Consider the following 14,690-nt stretch of genomic DNA (forward strand, 5'->3'; position numbering starts at 1 on the left):
GAAGGGAAGGTGGTGGGGAAGAAGCTCTTCTCTGTTGCTTCATTCATAAAATGAAGGAAGAAAATCTTTTTTCAGGAGTTTCTCAGAATTTTTCTTATGCTTCACTGGCCAAAATGGTATCACTTGGCTACTTTACTGTAAGGGAGGCTGGGAAAGCAATTATCTGGTGTTTTTCAGTCTCTGTCGTGGGAGGCAGGCTCTGCCTGAAGGGAAGATGGGTAAGGATGGCAGTTGGGAGGCAACAAATAGAGGTAGAGCCAGCCTTTGCCCTCCCACAGAGGACAAACACAGAGTGAGTGCTCCAGGATCCTGACTTGTGCTCTCAGGCCAGGGACCATTTGGGCTACAGAACAAACATGATATACAGAATACATAAGTGTGTCCCCAATTATCCAAGATCTTTGATCTATGAAAAGTGATTTAAAAAACATTTCAGTGTTTCCCTCAAGACTTTAAGACATATTTTATAGCTATTTGTCTTTTGTATGAAGCACTTGTTCTGAAATTATTCTAGCCATAACACAGAAACATTCACTGTTGTGGTAAATAGGTATTGAGAGTTTGAAGAACTGGCTGACCACATTAGCAGAAAGTGTGTGAGGGAGTGTTACAGTCTGAAGTGAAGACTTCCTCATAATCCTTTGTGTCTTCGTGACAGCGGCAGTCAGAGACAATGGGAGCCTTCTCTGTGGGATGTTTTGGGAGGTTGGGTCAAAACCAAGATGGTGGCCAAAGTGATCGCTATACTCTGAACTAGGTTAGAGAGGAAGTTAATTTTCCACATCTTTCAAAGATTTTATTTATTTATTTATTCATTCATTCATTCATTCATTCATTCATTCATTCACAAGAGACACACACACACAGAGGCAGAGACATAGGCAGAGGGAGAAGCAGGCTCTATGCAGGGAGCCCAACGTAGGACTCCATCCCAGGACCCCAGGATCACATCCTGGGCTGAAGGCGGCGCTAAACCGCTGAGCCACCTGGGCTGCCCCTCCACGTCTTTCCAAATAACATCCTGCTTTTGGTTGCCTGGTAATGGAGTTGAGAATGAGTTTGAAGCTGGAGGGAGATAGATAATTATTACATTTCTGTTAGACTTGCTTTAGGCTACTAGAGTGGCAGTAGTTCTTACACACTGACTTTAGACTTGACCTCTTCAAGGAATTGTACCTGCATAAGGCTATTTCCCTTATTTTTGAAAGTAAGTTGGTAAAGCTTTGCAAATCATCTGTTGGTAAAGCTGCACAAATCACCAGTTACATTTTATGTTGATGGCAATCTATTTACCTTTTTCTTCCCTTCTATTTCTTAATCCTTTGAATTTACTTCTCTATTTGGACTCTTTCTTGACAGTTTTGTACATGACAATACCTGGAATCATCTGAATGGCCTCCCAGATAGCATGCAGCTAACGATCTGAAAGTCCAGTCCTGTGGGATACTATTAGCTGCCAACTAAGATCTGACTGGGAAAGCAAACCTAACAGCTTGACCATTCTGTGGCCAACCCAATAGTTTGTTTTAAAAAAATGCTCCTTAAAATTTGAGGGATATGGACTATAAGAAAATAAAAAAAAATTTATAGGGACACGTGGGTGGCTCACTCAGTTAAGTATCTGCCTTCGGCTCAGGTCATGACCCTGGAGTCCTGAGATTGAGCTCCCTGCTCAGTGGAGAGTCTGCTCCTCTCTCTCCCTCTGCCACTCTCCCCTACTCGTGATCTCTCTCTCTCAAAAAAATAAATAAAATCTTAAAATAAATTTACAATTATAGTTCTCAGGAATAACTGTCCTTTATTCTGGTGAATATCCTTCTAATCTTTTTTTGGAAAATATTTCATATATATTTGTATATATATATATACACAAAAAAAGAATCACATTGGACTTACTGTTCTATGAGTTTTTCCATTTAACAATCATGAGTGCATTCCATGAACATTTTTCTCATGAACACTTATTTATAATGGGCTTTTTACAATGGTTATGCCATAACATATTTAATTAATCATTGGACATTTGAATTGTTTCCATTTTTTTCTTCTTGTAAACAATGCTATGATTAATAGACTTAGGACTTAAATATTTGCATACATTGGTGATCATATTTTTATTAATTTTTCATTTTTAAATTTTTTGTTGATTATATTTTTAGACTGAATTCCCTGAGGGGAATAAATGGTTTGCCATACACTGATACCTGGTACTGCATAGAAGTGCAGTGAAGCGGCGTGTGAAAGCTACTCAAGTGCTTATCATTTAGGGGCACTGGTTATGGGGCATACATTGGGTATGTTCGGCAAAAGAAGGCTTCCTAGAATTCTTCAATGAGGTGTATTTGAGACAGTCAACACTCAGTGAATAGGGCTGATGTATATATTAAAAGTAAATTCTGCAAAATTAATTTCCATGTAGTGACAAATGTCTGTTTGGTCTTGGCTTTGGGCTGCAGTGACCAGCAGAACAACAGTCATATTACTGACTAATACAGATATTTTTTCTCTTGATAGATAGTCTCATGTGTATGGCTGGAAAGAGGAAGCAAGAGAAGCCATTTGTTATGGGAACCAGAGCTGGAAGATTTAATGTTCGGAAGGATGACTTGGTCACACTTTTGGTCACAGTGTAGCCTCTGTTTTCTGATTTCAGGATCATAATCTAGAATCCATGAATTTAAGAAGTCAATAACTTAATAAAATAAAACAAACTCAGCTGAAGTGGTGGTGAATTCTGGTCTTAATTATTACTTTGTTGGAATGTTTTTCTTTGGCATTTTCCCAACTTGAACCACTGTTTGCTTTTTATGCCTTTTTTACTCAGCCATGTGTTGTATTGTAATATATAATTTAATAAGAGAGTTGCTGGTTATACCCTTGAGACATTTAATAGAAATGGATAATTAAATTAATAATTGTCTCTGGGAGGTTTTAAACCTACAGAGGGATGAGTGTGGGAGTTTGTAGTAACCTTTAAATTTCTCTTCATATTTTTCAAAGAACATATATGTTTTGAAAGTGCACTTTCTCTTCTTCCTCCTCTGACCCTTTGGAGTTCTCAGGAGAATGAATTTCAGGGGAAATGAAATAACGTCAGGTATTGTGAAGCCAGAGAGGCCCAGGGGTACGTCCTGCTTTGCTGTCTCCTGTACGTGGGATCCTCGACTCGGTTATTGAATTCCTCTGAGCTTCAGCTTCTTAATCTGTAAAATGAATATTTCATTAATTTTTTTGTTGTAATAAATGAAACCAACTTTGATTAACTTAAGCCAAAAAAATATTTACAGGAAGATTACTGAATAGCTCATGAAATGGAAGAGAAAGCTAAACCATCAAATCTTGGGAACAGCTGGCTCAGGGCCTCAGCCCAGGGAAAGCAGGACACACCTGCCCTGGGCCCCAATCTGTCCCCACTCAAGTCAGAGGCCCAGAAGGAGGAACCTGATTGGTTGGGATGGAGTCGCATGCCCTCTGGGCCTCTTCCTCTCCCCCAAGGGGTGGTACTGGGCAGTTTGATGGGCAGTTCCACTACAGTCACGTGAAATGGGGAAAGTGCAGTTCCTTAACACAAAGTGGGAGGAGAAGAACTCTTCCCAGAGGGAGGAGTATTGGGTGCACGTTTGCAAACTTGGAATACTACCTCATCGCTCTTAAGAAGATTCCAGATACTTGTACCTAAGAACCTGGTATGAGGTATGTATTCAATAAACAGTAGCTATTGTGGTTATTATTGTTGTCAGAAGGCTAAGATTACTTGTTGTTTTAGTATGAGGGCAAGGTTAAGAAGTTAATTCTTTTTTCTTTTGGGTCCAATGGATTCTCTTTACACCAGATGTGACTAAAATGCAGATTTCCCGAGCCCGTTATCAGACTGAATGGATTAGAATCTCCATAGAGGTGAGTTTCTGGCCTCTTCTTTAACGAGTAACACATGGGATCCTCTTGCATATTATGTTTTGAGAACCAGAGTCTTTAGTGATTAGGTGTGAGGATTTAACTCTGCTCAGGAAACATTTTATTTATTTATTTTTAAAGATGTATTTACTTGAGAGAGAGCGAGAACAAGAAGGGGGTGAAGAGAAAGAGGGAATCTCCCAAGCTGCCTCCCTGCTGAGCATGCAGAGGCCCCATCCCCCAGCACTCAGGGGCTGGATCCCAGGAGCCTGAGCTGATGACCTGAGCCAAAATCAAGAGTTTGAAGCTTAACGGACTAAGCCACCCAGGCACCCCAGGAAGTGGTTTAGGAGAGATTTTTTTTTCTACCATCACAGCTGTGGACGATGGGTTTTGCTGAAGGAGTAAAATGACCTAATCAATCAAATAAGCTGTGTTTTGTACCCTCGCTGCACACTGGTATCACCTGGGAAACATCTTGGAGAGCCCAGGTGTAGCTAGTTCTTACCAGCAACCAGATGTTTTCAGTGTACACCCAGGTTGGGAACTACGGAGATGTCCCTTTACACCCACTCTGGAAGCCTAGTGGTCTCATCCTTCTGTCGATGGCTCAGGATATGCGGAATTGTGCAGTTTCAGAGCACTGTCTCTTCAGTTCCCCCATCTGATCCCAACAGTTACCCAGTCCTACGGCAGGTGGGGGTAGGTGGTAATTTGCTCTTGATTTTAGAGATGAAGGAACTGACCACTCAAAGATTCCCGGACTAGTGATTCCACCAAAACTGCATAGCTTAGTAAAGGCAGAGTCAGAACTCGGGCTTGTTCTTCTGGCTCCCGGCTCCCTGCTCTGTACACTTCCCTCTCAGAGACTGGAGCGTTCAGATTTTCCAAGCTTTCTTTCAGTTACAGTTTCAAGGAAATCTGAGGGTGAGCCCTAAGCCCTTCTCAAGAGAGCTTATGTGAAAAACATCCTTCAGGGCTTTTAGCCACTTTCTGGGAGGTCTTTAAGTCATCTCTGTCCCTGGAGCTTTGATTTAGCTACCAGTTCTGAGTCTGGTGCCTTCGGGGGTTAGAGGGGTAAGGGCTGCGATTACAAACCACAGCACCCCTGCCAGCTTCCTGCGGGTGGGCTCATCCTCCGAAGGAACATTCCCAGATGAGTTGTCAGCTCTGCTACAAGAGCCTGCGTTAGATTTCTCCCCTCCAGACAGCACTGAGCAGACAACTACACCCAGCAAACACTTGATGACTAGAGTAGATTTGCTACACGGAGTAGATTTTTCTCACTCTTCTGACTTTCCCACCTCTTGACCATCTTACTTTTTCATTAAAAAAAAAAAAAACAAAAAAAAAAAAACAAAAAACTAATATATAGTCACCAAAGGACATAAAGGAGTACCAAAAAGGAGAACCACTTATAATAGTGATGATTAATTATTATAAACACTCCGAGTCTAACAAACTTTGATTTAGTCCACACAATACTCAGTCTGCACATGAGGACATTCAGAGCCTGAACTCTTGCCCACCATCCCCCTTCCCGTACACAACCACCAGGAAAACACACGACATCCTTAAAGCGTGGGCTACTTTTGCCTTCTTTCTTGCGTAGCCAACTCTTGCTACTCCTTGAAGGTGACAGGCATTTGGTATTTCTGGGTCTTTGCTCTGCTGGGCTTGATTGACATCAAGAATAGTTCTCTGTTTGGCCCATGTGGCCAGTTTCGGCTCTACTATTAAGGCACAGCCCAAAGACAACCTCTCTGTTACGGGCTGGATTGTGTCTCCCTAAAATTTGTATGTTGAAATGTCAGTCTCCAGTATCTTGGACTGTGACTGCATTTGGAGAGAAGCTCTTCAGAGGTGATTGAGCTACCCCTGAGACCATTAAAGTGGTCCCTAATCCAATCTGACTGGCATCCTTGTAAGAGGAAATTTGGTTGTAGATATAGATTCTGGGGAGTTGTATGCACCGAGGACAGGTCACGTGAGAGGACACAATAAGAAGAAGCCATCCACAGATCAAGGAGAGAGGCCTCGGGAGAAACCATCCCTTGCTGACACCTTGATCTTGGACTTCCAGCCTTCAGAAAGGTAAGGAGATACATTTCTGTTGCTTAAGCCACCTAGTCTGTGGTATTTTGATACGGTAGCCCTAGCAAACTAACACACTCTCTAAAACCTTTCTTGATGCCCAGTCCTGCCCCCAGGAAGAGCTAACACTCCTTGCTCTCACCAGATCCCCTTAGTGAACTGTTTTCCTGTTCGTCACAACCTCTGGGCCACATGTTCTTTGTGGGCCATGTCTCATTTCTGCCTTTCTGGCATCTTGTGTAGTGCTGAGCACACCCTAGACTTGGGAAAGGAGATGAAGGGATAAATGAATGAGCAACCTGAGGCTTCAAGCTCTTGCCCGGTGTCCTGGCCTCTGAGTAGGGGGTCCAACAACTGCCTGTGGTAGATTGATTTGGTTCCTGTACACTGTAGATGTTCATGGAGGGGTGAAGGGACTCCAGAGATGGTGGGGGTCGGGCAGACAGGCGGGACCCAGGAGTGGTGGTCGTCTGGTTCCCGCCCCATCCTCCCAGCTGCACTTCCTCCTGCTGACTCACAGGCCTTGGAACATGAGTGAGTGAGTCCTGTGCTTTGCAGCATCCTGGCCTGGGCCCCTGGCATTCAGCCCTCCCTTTAGGCTGTCGGCCACTTGATCACAGGCAGAAGATGTGAATTCCCCGAGGTCCCATTGTGTGGTCCTCTTCTCAAAGTCTGTTTCTCCACCCCAACTTCTGGAAGTCCCTTTGGAGGGTCTGACAGACGGTCTGTCTTTCCCACCCCTCCAGCTGGACAGGCTCAGGGAACAGAAGGAGCTTTCTGGGAACAGACGCGGGAGGAGGAGCCAGGAAGAGTGACAAAGGCACAAGTTTGGGCTTTCTCTGCTCTGTACTTGTTGCCCAGGCAGGGCTCCGAGCTGCCTCCAAAGTGGTCCTCTGGTAGCAAGGGCAAAGCAAAAGAGATCTGCTAACAGGATAGCATTTATGCGTAAGCCAGCCCACCCCAGGTTTCAGGCCTGATGGTGGACAGCCTCTTTGCATAAGGAAACCCTCTGGAGGGAATAGTTTAAGTGAGAAAGAGGCCAGGCAGGCAGGCCTGGCCTAGGATCAAAGCAGTAGGTCTCAGAGGGTGGGCTGAGTGGAGGACAGGCTGGATCTGACTTCTGGGTCAGTGCCATGAACAGGGCAGTGGGGAGCAGGGCAGGCTTGGGTGGTGCGGAGGGCGGGAGGCATCCCCACGTCTGCCCTCACCTGGGACTCCTGCAGCGCTGTGAAGGTGTCAGAAACGGGCAGTGGCAGTGTGTGGTGGCCAGCAGAGTTGGAGGTGCCCTGGGGAGGGTGGAGGCTTCCTTGGAGGCAAGGCCGACTTCTGCAGCAGGCTTGGTGCCTGGGGCCCATGCCACTTGGAGGGGCCCCAGTGATGTTTTGCTTTCTTTTAAAATCAGAAGAAAATAAATGAACTCTTTTTTTTAAGATTTTATTTATTTATTCATGAGAGACACAGAGAGAGAGGCAGGCAGAAGGAGATGCAGACTCCTCGCAGGGAGCTCGATGTGGGACTCGATCCTGGGGCCCTGGGATCATGCCCTGAGCCCAAGGCAGACGCTCAACCACTGAGCCACCCAACCGTCCCAAGAAATGAACTCTTAAGATACAAAAAGTCACATGTCATATGATTCTATTAATAGGAAAGGTCCAGAATAAGCAAATTCCATAGAGACAGAAAGTAGATTAGTGAGTGCCAGGGGCTGGGAAGAAAAGGCAGTGGGGAGTGACTGCTTCTGGGTTTGGGGTGTGTGTGTATCGTTGCTTCTTGACATGATAAAAGCGTTCTGGAATTTGCTAGTGGTGAAAGTTGCACGACCTTGTGGATATACTAAAAATGAATGAATTGTACACTATAAAAGGGTCTGTTTTGTGGCATGGGGATTATATCTCAAATAAAGCTGTTGTTTTATGTTTTAAAAGCAAAGGGGTCGGGATCCCTGGGTGGCTCAGTGGTTGAGCGTCTTGCCTTTGGCACGGGGCGTGATCCCAGGGTCCTGGGATGGAGTCCCACATGGGGCTTCCCACAGGGAGCCTGCTTCTCCCTCTGCCTATGTCTCTGCCTCTCTCTGTGTGTCTCTCATGAATAAATAAAATCTTTAAAAACAGTAAAAGCGGCGGGGGTGGTGGCAGGGACAAAGAAACAAAAGAAGAAAATCTAGAACAATAGCATAACATATAATCTTTAACCCAACGAACAAGCAGTGTGTTGAAACAGAAACGACGAGATGAGGTTAGACAAAACTAACCTACCGGCTTTCATCTGGCGTACTAACTCTGTTGAGGCTTTGTGGCATGCTGAGCTGATGAGAATTTTGAGGCTGCATGTAGGCTTGAAAAGATTAGGCAGGGTGATCAGTTGGGCACAGGGAGGGGGTGGAGGACAGGGTAGCAGTGGCAAGTGTTTGCTGTCCCTGAGTGCATGACCTCAGTGAGCCTCCCCAGCTTTCACACTCCCTGAGACACTCCTATGAAACAGGAAGGGGAAACGTGGGCCCCAGAAGTGGGTTAGAAAGTGGAGGGAGGCTTTGTTACAGCCGCACAGACCCTGCTCCGCCCAAGCCAGCCACCCCGGTTTCATTCTTGTAATGACCCATCACCTGCGGCCCCCAGGAACAGTCCCCCAGCAGAGCCCTTCTCCAGCATTGTGCAGGTCCCTCCTCATGGTGCGGCTTTTCTTTTTTATTTATTTATTTATTTATTTATTTATTTATTTATTTATTTATTTATTTTTATTTTTTAATTTTTAATTTTTAATTTTTAATTTTTATTTTTTATTTTTATTATTATTTTTTTTTTGGTGCGGCTTTTCTAATTGCCCCTGCTTTTCTCCATCAGAGAACTCTCCTTGGAGAAAGGGCCATTGAGTAAAGGATTTAGGCCAACCCTTTCTTGGTGCAGATCCCATCATTAAAATATATGCATCGCTAGCACTCCTCTCTCCTTCCTGTGGGGCTCAGCAAGTAACATCCCCCCTCCCCTACTTTTCAGAGTATGTCAAGAGACTGGCTTTGGGCAGCGGAGAAAAATACATTTATCATTGAAACGACAGCCACAGCAGGCAAAGCTGTTTTTATCCGCTGGTGGTGGAGCTGGCCTTATCCCTTCTGGGAAAAATAATGAATATTAGAGGTTCTGTTTACAAATATGCACCTTTTGCTGATTCTCTCACCACCCAGCAATTTTTCAACAGGACAGCTTTCTTGGAAAGACTGCACACTGCCAGAAGATGATAAAATGTGGTATCCAGAGAGACGCCTGGGGCTCTGTTTGTTTAACCGGGTAATTGGGCTAATTTGGCATAGACTCTGAAAGGTCATCTTCCCACAGCCAAGTCGCCCCAGGTGCTGGTGTGCACAGAGGCTGTCTGCTGTATAATCAGGTCTAAAGGCTCCTCCCCCTCTTTACCTGCTTCTCATAGGGCTACCCTCCGGGACAGGTTTATGCCGCCCTCCGCCATAGACCTTTATGGGAGATAAATTTTGAACTCTTTGATCTGCATAAACCTTTCTAGAAAGAACCAAATGTGTGAGGCTCATTTCCCTCATCTCTTTGCTATTTGAAGCTCACCCCGCTTTTCCTCCCGGGCTCACTAATACGCTTAAGCCCTAGAACTGCTAATGAGATCAGAAAGTGATTAGCTGTCAGTCCACAAGAGCAATTGATCAGTGATGGTTTTAGGTGGAGGAAAGCAAATGCCCTCAGTGAGAGTCCACAGATTTTTCTGATCCTATTTGGGGTCCTCTTTATCATCTATGACATTTTTTTCAGGGTCTGTTGTCTCTACAAGATTGTCTGCAGAGCCTCACGGCAGGTGCTGTCCACATGTCTTCTCTAGAAAGCCCAGAGTGACTGTTCTCAGAAACTGAGCACAGGGTAAAGGCACAACACGCAGAGTTTGCTGCAGCCAAGATGCTTTTGTTTAAAAACCAAACATTCCCTTTGCAGGGTGCCACATGGTGTGGTGGGAAAAGCCAGACACACGGATTTGGGTGTGATTCCTTGGCTGTTACTCTCTCACTCTGCGTGATGTCAATGAACTGCTTGCCTTCTCTCAGGGCTTCAGTTCCCACATCTGTAAAATGGGTAGGCCTCCTCTGTAGGGTGAACATCAAGCAGTGTGCAAAGAAGGGAGGCTGAATAAAAAATTAGTAGTCACTACTAATTTAATTTCTAAAGACCACTGCAGACTGGTGTTAAAATAAGGAATTCAGTAACTGCTATTTGTATGGCCTCCCTTGCAGTGACCCTGCATCCCAGCAAAGCCCTCTGGAATGGTTTGTGAACATCCCTAGTAGGCACCCTTGTGCCTTGTGTTTTCCCAAACAAGGCTCATTGGCCACCATTTCCCCTCGGTCATTTGAGGTGCTCTTCTGAGCCTATGATGCTGGTAGGTCTGCCTCCAGGGAAACCTCCCAGTGGGACAGTCAGTGCACACCCCCGGGTAGGGCTGCAGAAGGTTTTCGTGGGCCTCTTTTTCCACTCGAAAATAGATACTAAAAATTACATTTTAAGGCTCTGTTGGTAAATGATAAATGTAATCCAGGCTGGCTAAAAATGAAAACATCTCTTGAACTCTAAACCTCTTTCTTTCTTCTTTTTCTTTTCTTTCTTTCGGGAGGTCGTGTGCGGGAGGGAGTGGCGTTCGGGGGGGATTCGGGAGGGAGGGGAGGCGGGAGGGAGGGAGGGGAGTGGTGGTCGGGGGGTAGGGGAGGGAGTGGGGGGCGGGGCGTGACTTTTCTGTGTATTTTCTTTCGGTGTGAATTCCTGCTCTGACGTTCCTTCCTTTTTCCTTTCCTTTCCTTTCCTTTCCTTTCCTTTCCTTTCTTTTCTTTTCTTTTCTTTTCTTCTTCGGTGAACTCACATAACGTAGAACCAGCCATTTTAAAGTGTATACTTTGGTGGCATTTGCAACATCCACGATGTTGGACAGCCATTTCTCTTTCTAGTTCCAAAACATTGTCATCACTCCCAAAGGACACCTTGTACCACGAAACATCAGTCCCCATTCCTTCTTTCACTTAGCACGTGTCTTCAACTTTCATCCATGTGGTAGCATGTATCAGTACTTGGCTTTTTATGGCTGAGGAGTCTCCCATTGTGTGGATGTACCGCATTTTGTTTGTCCATTAACCAGTTGATGGACTGTGGGTTGTTTCCACTTTGGCTATTATGAGTAATACTGCTATGAGCATTCATGTACAAGTTCTTGTCTGGATATTTGTTTTCATTTCTCTTGGGTATATACCTAGGGGTGGAATTGAGGAGTCATTGTGACTTGAAGCTTAACTCTTTTCCAAAGCAGCTGTATTGTTTTATATTCCCGTCAACAGCATGTGAAGGTTCTAATTTATCCACATTTCTTGCCAACACCTGTTATTATCTTTAGTGTGGCCATCATAGCAGGTGTGAAGTGGCATCCATCCATCTCATTTTAAGGACAAGCAGGAGATTAGAGAGAGAAGATATGACCTCCTCCTATGTACAACTTCATATGTTGCACAATTAGGCTCTGGACAGCAAATCTCTTTATCTTATGATCTGATGCTTGTTGCCCCATCAGATGAAATGTTCTTTCCCCCAACACTTAAAAAAAAGATTAAATTAAATTAATTTATTTAAGAGAGAGTGCATGCACATGAATGGGAGGGACAGACAGAGAGGAAGAGACAATCCCAAGCAGACTCTGCACTGAGCGTGGAGCCCACTTTGGAGCTTGATCCCATGACCCTGAAACCATAATCTGCACCAAAACCAAGAGTGGGATGCTTAACCAACTGAGTTACTCAGGCACCCCATTTTTTCTTCCACATAAAGAGAAAAGCAAAGTCAGCTAGTAAAGTAACACTTGGAGCCAGGCTTCCCTTACTAGCTATTGTAATGTAACTCAAAGAGCTCACCACAAATGGAGAATAGCAGCAGTGGACTTCAGGAGAGGGAGTCTTCCCGCCCAGACAGCAGTCCGGTTGGGATTGGTCCAGACCCTTGAAGGGCTGACTTGACTTTCTGAACTTTTCTTAGATGGGACAGAGCTTTGGCAATGACATAAGTCTGCTTCACCTTCACCTTAGGTTCTATTGAGAATCTGTTAGGTGCTGGTTTTACACATGGGGGGTACAAAGATACATAAGGTATGGCTTGAATCCAACCTATTATCTCTGTATCATTCTGTTGTATTAGCAATACAGGTAGATGCAGGGCATGAAGGGAGTCAGACAAAGGGCCACTAACCCAGTTTGGAAGAGGAGAAATGAGAGCTGAGTCTGGAAGGTCTCAGAATGACTGTGGGAAGCTTGCCGGGCTTGCTCTGTACGTGGAAGTAGGAGAAGTATATAAGCAATGTCTCTGGATGGGTGAGAACAGCTTGAAAGCCAAGTGGAACATTCAGCAGTTGAGGGTGGAAGCCCCTTGGAGCATTTTAACTGAGCTATACACAGCTGAGAAACCATTTTCACAAAAAAAGCTCATCAGCTTTGTGGGCAACCCAGCACATATAATCCAAGCTGAGTCAGAGGTGGAGTGAGAAAGGCAACCACTGAGTAGCTGAGCAAATAATGTTCATAGCCACTGGTCAAGTTCTGCATTTGAGTGTATATAGTACGGAAAGTGCTGGGGTATTAGGCTGGCTTTGCTTTTCACATCTCCCACACACAGTGTGACTATTGTTTTCAGCTGTGAAGGAAACATTAGGTCCCAAACAATCATACAAATAAAGAAAAACATGTATTGATTCATCTTTTCCATCTTGGTTTATGTAGAGTATCTTTTTTTAACATTAGCCTTCAGCTATGTGGTTTCTGCCCAGGCAGGCCTCAGCAAAAATGTGCAACAGGTGATGTTTCTTCCTTAGACCCATCAGAAGCTACTGTAAATCCCCCTTCTAATGGTCTAGGTTGAACAGTGATGCAACAGATGCAATATGCCTCAGGTGCTATTTACTTGTAAAGTTGAACATATTCTTGATTTTAAATCTTGGTTTGGAAATTCTTTACTCTTCAAAGTTATGTTTCCAGTGCTTTGGCCTGGTAGAAATATGTGTCATGTTAGTTTTGATTTTTTTTTTAACAGAAAACTGAGAGATTGGGTGACCAGTGGTAATGGCACATGTAGTTTGAAGCAAATCCAAGTCCATGTTCGTAACTACTCATTTCTTGGTAAGCATCCTCACAGGCTCTGGAATACCTAGGGGCAGCGTAACAGCAGTCTTACTGAGCAGTAAGAGGGAGGGAGAATGAGTAGGAACCTGTTTGAAGCTTTTTAACAAAATTACTTAGATTGTATAATACTGATCAATAAGAAGATGACATTTTTCTTAAGATATATTTAGTTACATTTGAAATACAATAAAGGAAATGGCAATTATCCATATCACAGAATGTTACTGTTTTTAAAAAGTGGGATTGTTTGGGGGGTGCTGGAAGCTTCTAAACCATCCCTAGCATCACCACTGTGGAAGAAGAAGTGCTCTCTTTCCTTTGGAAAATAAGTGTGACTTCTGCTTTGGAAAAAAGTCTAATCTCCAGTGCATTAGAAGACACACACACTGTACTAACTTAGTTTCCCTATTTATCTTCCAGAGAAGGAACAGTATTGTTTGTTTTGTTTTGAGAGGCAGAGGTGGTGGAGGATGCGGGGGGAAGGGGTATTAGGAGATGGGGGAGAGAATCTTAAGCAGGAACCAGTGCAGAATCTGATGTGAGACTTCATCTAAGGACTCTGAGATCATGACCTGAGGCAAAATTAAGAGCCAGGTGCTTAACCGCTTGAGCCACCCAGGAGCCCCAAGATACTGTTTATAGAAAGATTCTAGGGAGGGCACTAGCATCTTTGTTCTCTTTCTCAGCAGCACTGGGAGGTGGAAGCAAGTAATAGGCAGAGGGCTGGAGGGAGGGCTAAGAGGAAAGGCAGGAATGTGGTCCATTAGGGAGGAGGATGGGCTGGGCTGTGTCTCAAAGGCTCTTGAAGTGGGAGAGGGGGTAATGGGGAGCTCCTGGGGGTGAGCACCATAGTAAGTATGAATAGCGGTACCAGAGGTACTGGTACAGCAGAAATAGTGTAAGGCACGGATATATGAGAGGGGTTGTGAGCCAGGGATTCTGTACATCAGAGCCTGCAGTAGGTCAGGCTGGGCTTGTCCTGGAAGAGCAACATTTGACCTGGGTTAAGGACACAGAGGACAAGTTTTATCTGTTGATTTCTGGCAATGCGGGATGATTTATGGGTGCTTATCTTCATAAGAGCCCTGCATTTGCTCATACTTCTCTCTTGGGAAATAGTTTGCTGCACAACTATCTGCTAGTTCTTCCAAATTCAACTGGCACACCACCATGAAAACTTCCTAATATTAGACACAGATCACAGTACTACCAACTCTGTTAAGTCCCTGCCTCCTGTGTTCTAGATGGTGAAGTCCTCAAGTGTGAGACCATGCCCTAGTCATCTGGTGTTCCCACCATCCAGCACGGAGAGGATGCTCAACAATTGTTCTCAAGTGAATACATTGGATTTGGTCTTGGATTTTGTCATAAGCATTAATTGTGATGACCATTTCTTGGCCCGAAGCTTCCCTCTGTTACCCTTCCTCCACTCCCCCCACCACCCAGCAGCCATCTAATTTAGCCAGGAACACCAAGGAAGAGGGCCTGAAATCCTCTGGTTATACAAGATATGACCCATGATTTTCTTTTGGTATTGTTACCA

The 14,690-nt window shown here is 44.5% G+C and overlaps 1 long non-coding RNA gene across 1 annotated transcript; it reads left to right on the forward strand.

Annotated features, from left to right (window-relative positions):
• The first annotated feature begins 3,552 nt into the window (after positions 1-3,552).
• Positions 3,553-5,978, forward strand: LOC111091068. Its single transcript, XR_005373804.1, has 3 exons — positions 3,553-3,693; positions 3,833-3,897; positions 5,841-5,978. It is a non-coding gene; the product is annotated as an uncharacterized LOC111091068 (long non-coding RNA).
• The last annotated feature ends 8,712 nt before the right edge of the window (positions 5,979-14,690 follow it).

Source organism: Canis lupus, chromosome 19, assembly GCF_011100685.1.
Source record: "Canis lupus familiaris isolate Mischka breed German Shepherd chromosome 19, alternate assembly UU_Cfam_GSD_1.0, whole genome shotgun sequence".
Taxonomy (NCBI): Eukaryota; Metazoa; Chordata; class Mammalia; order Carnivora; family Canidae; genus Canis; species Canis lupus.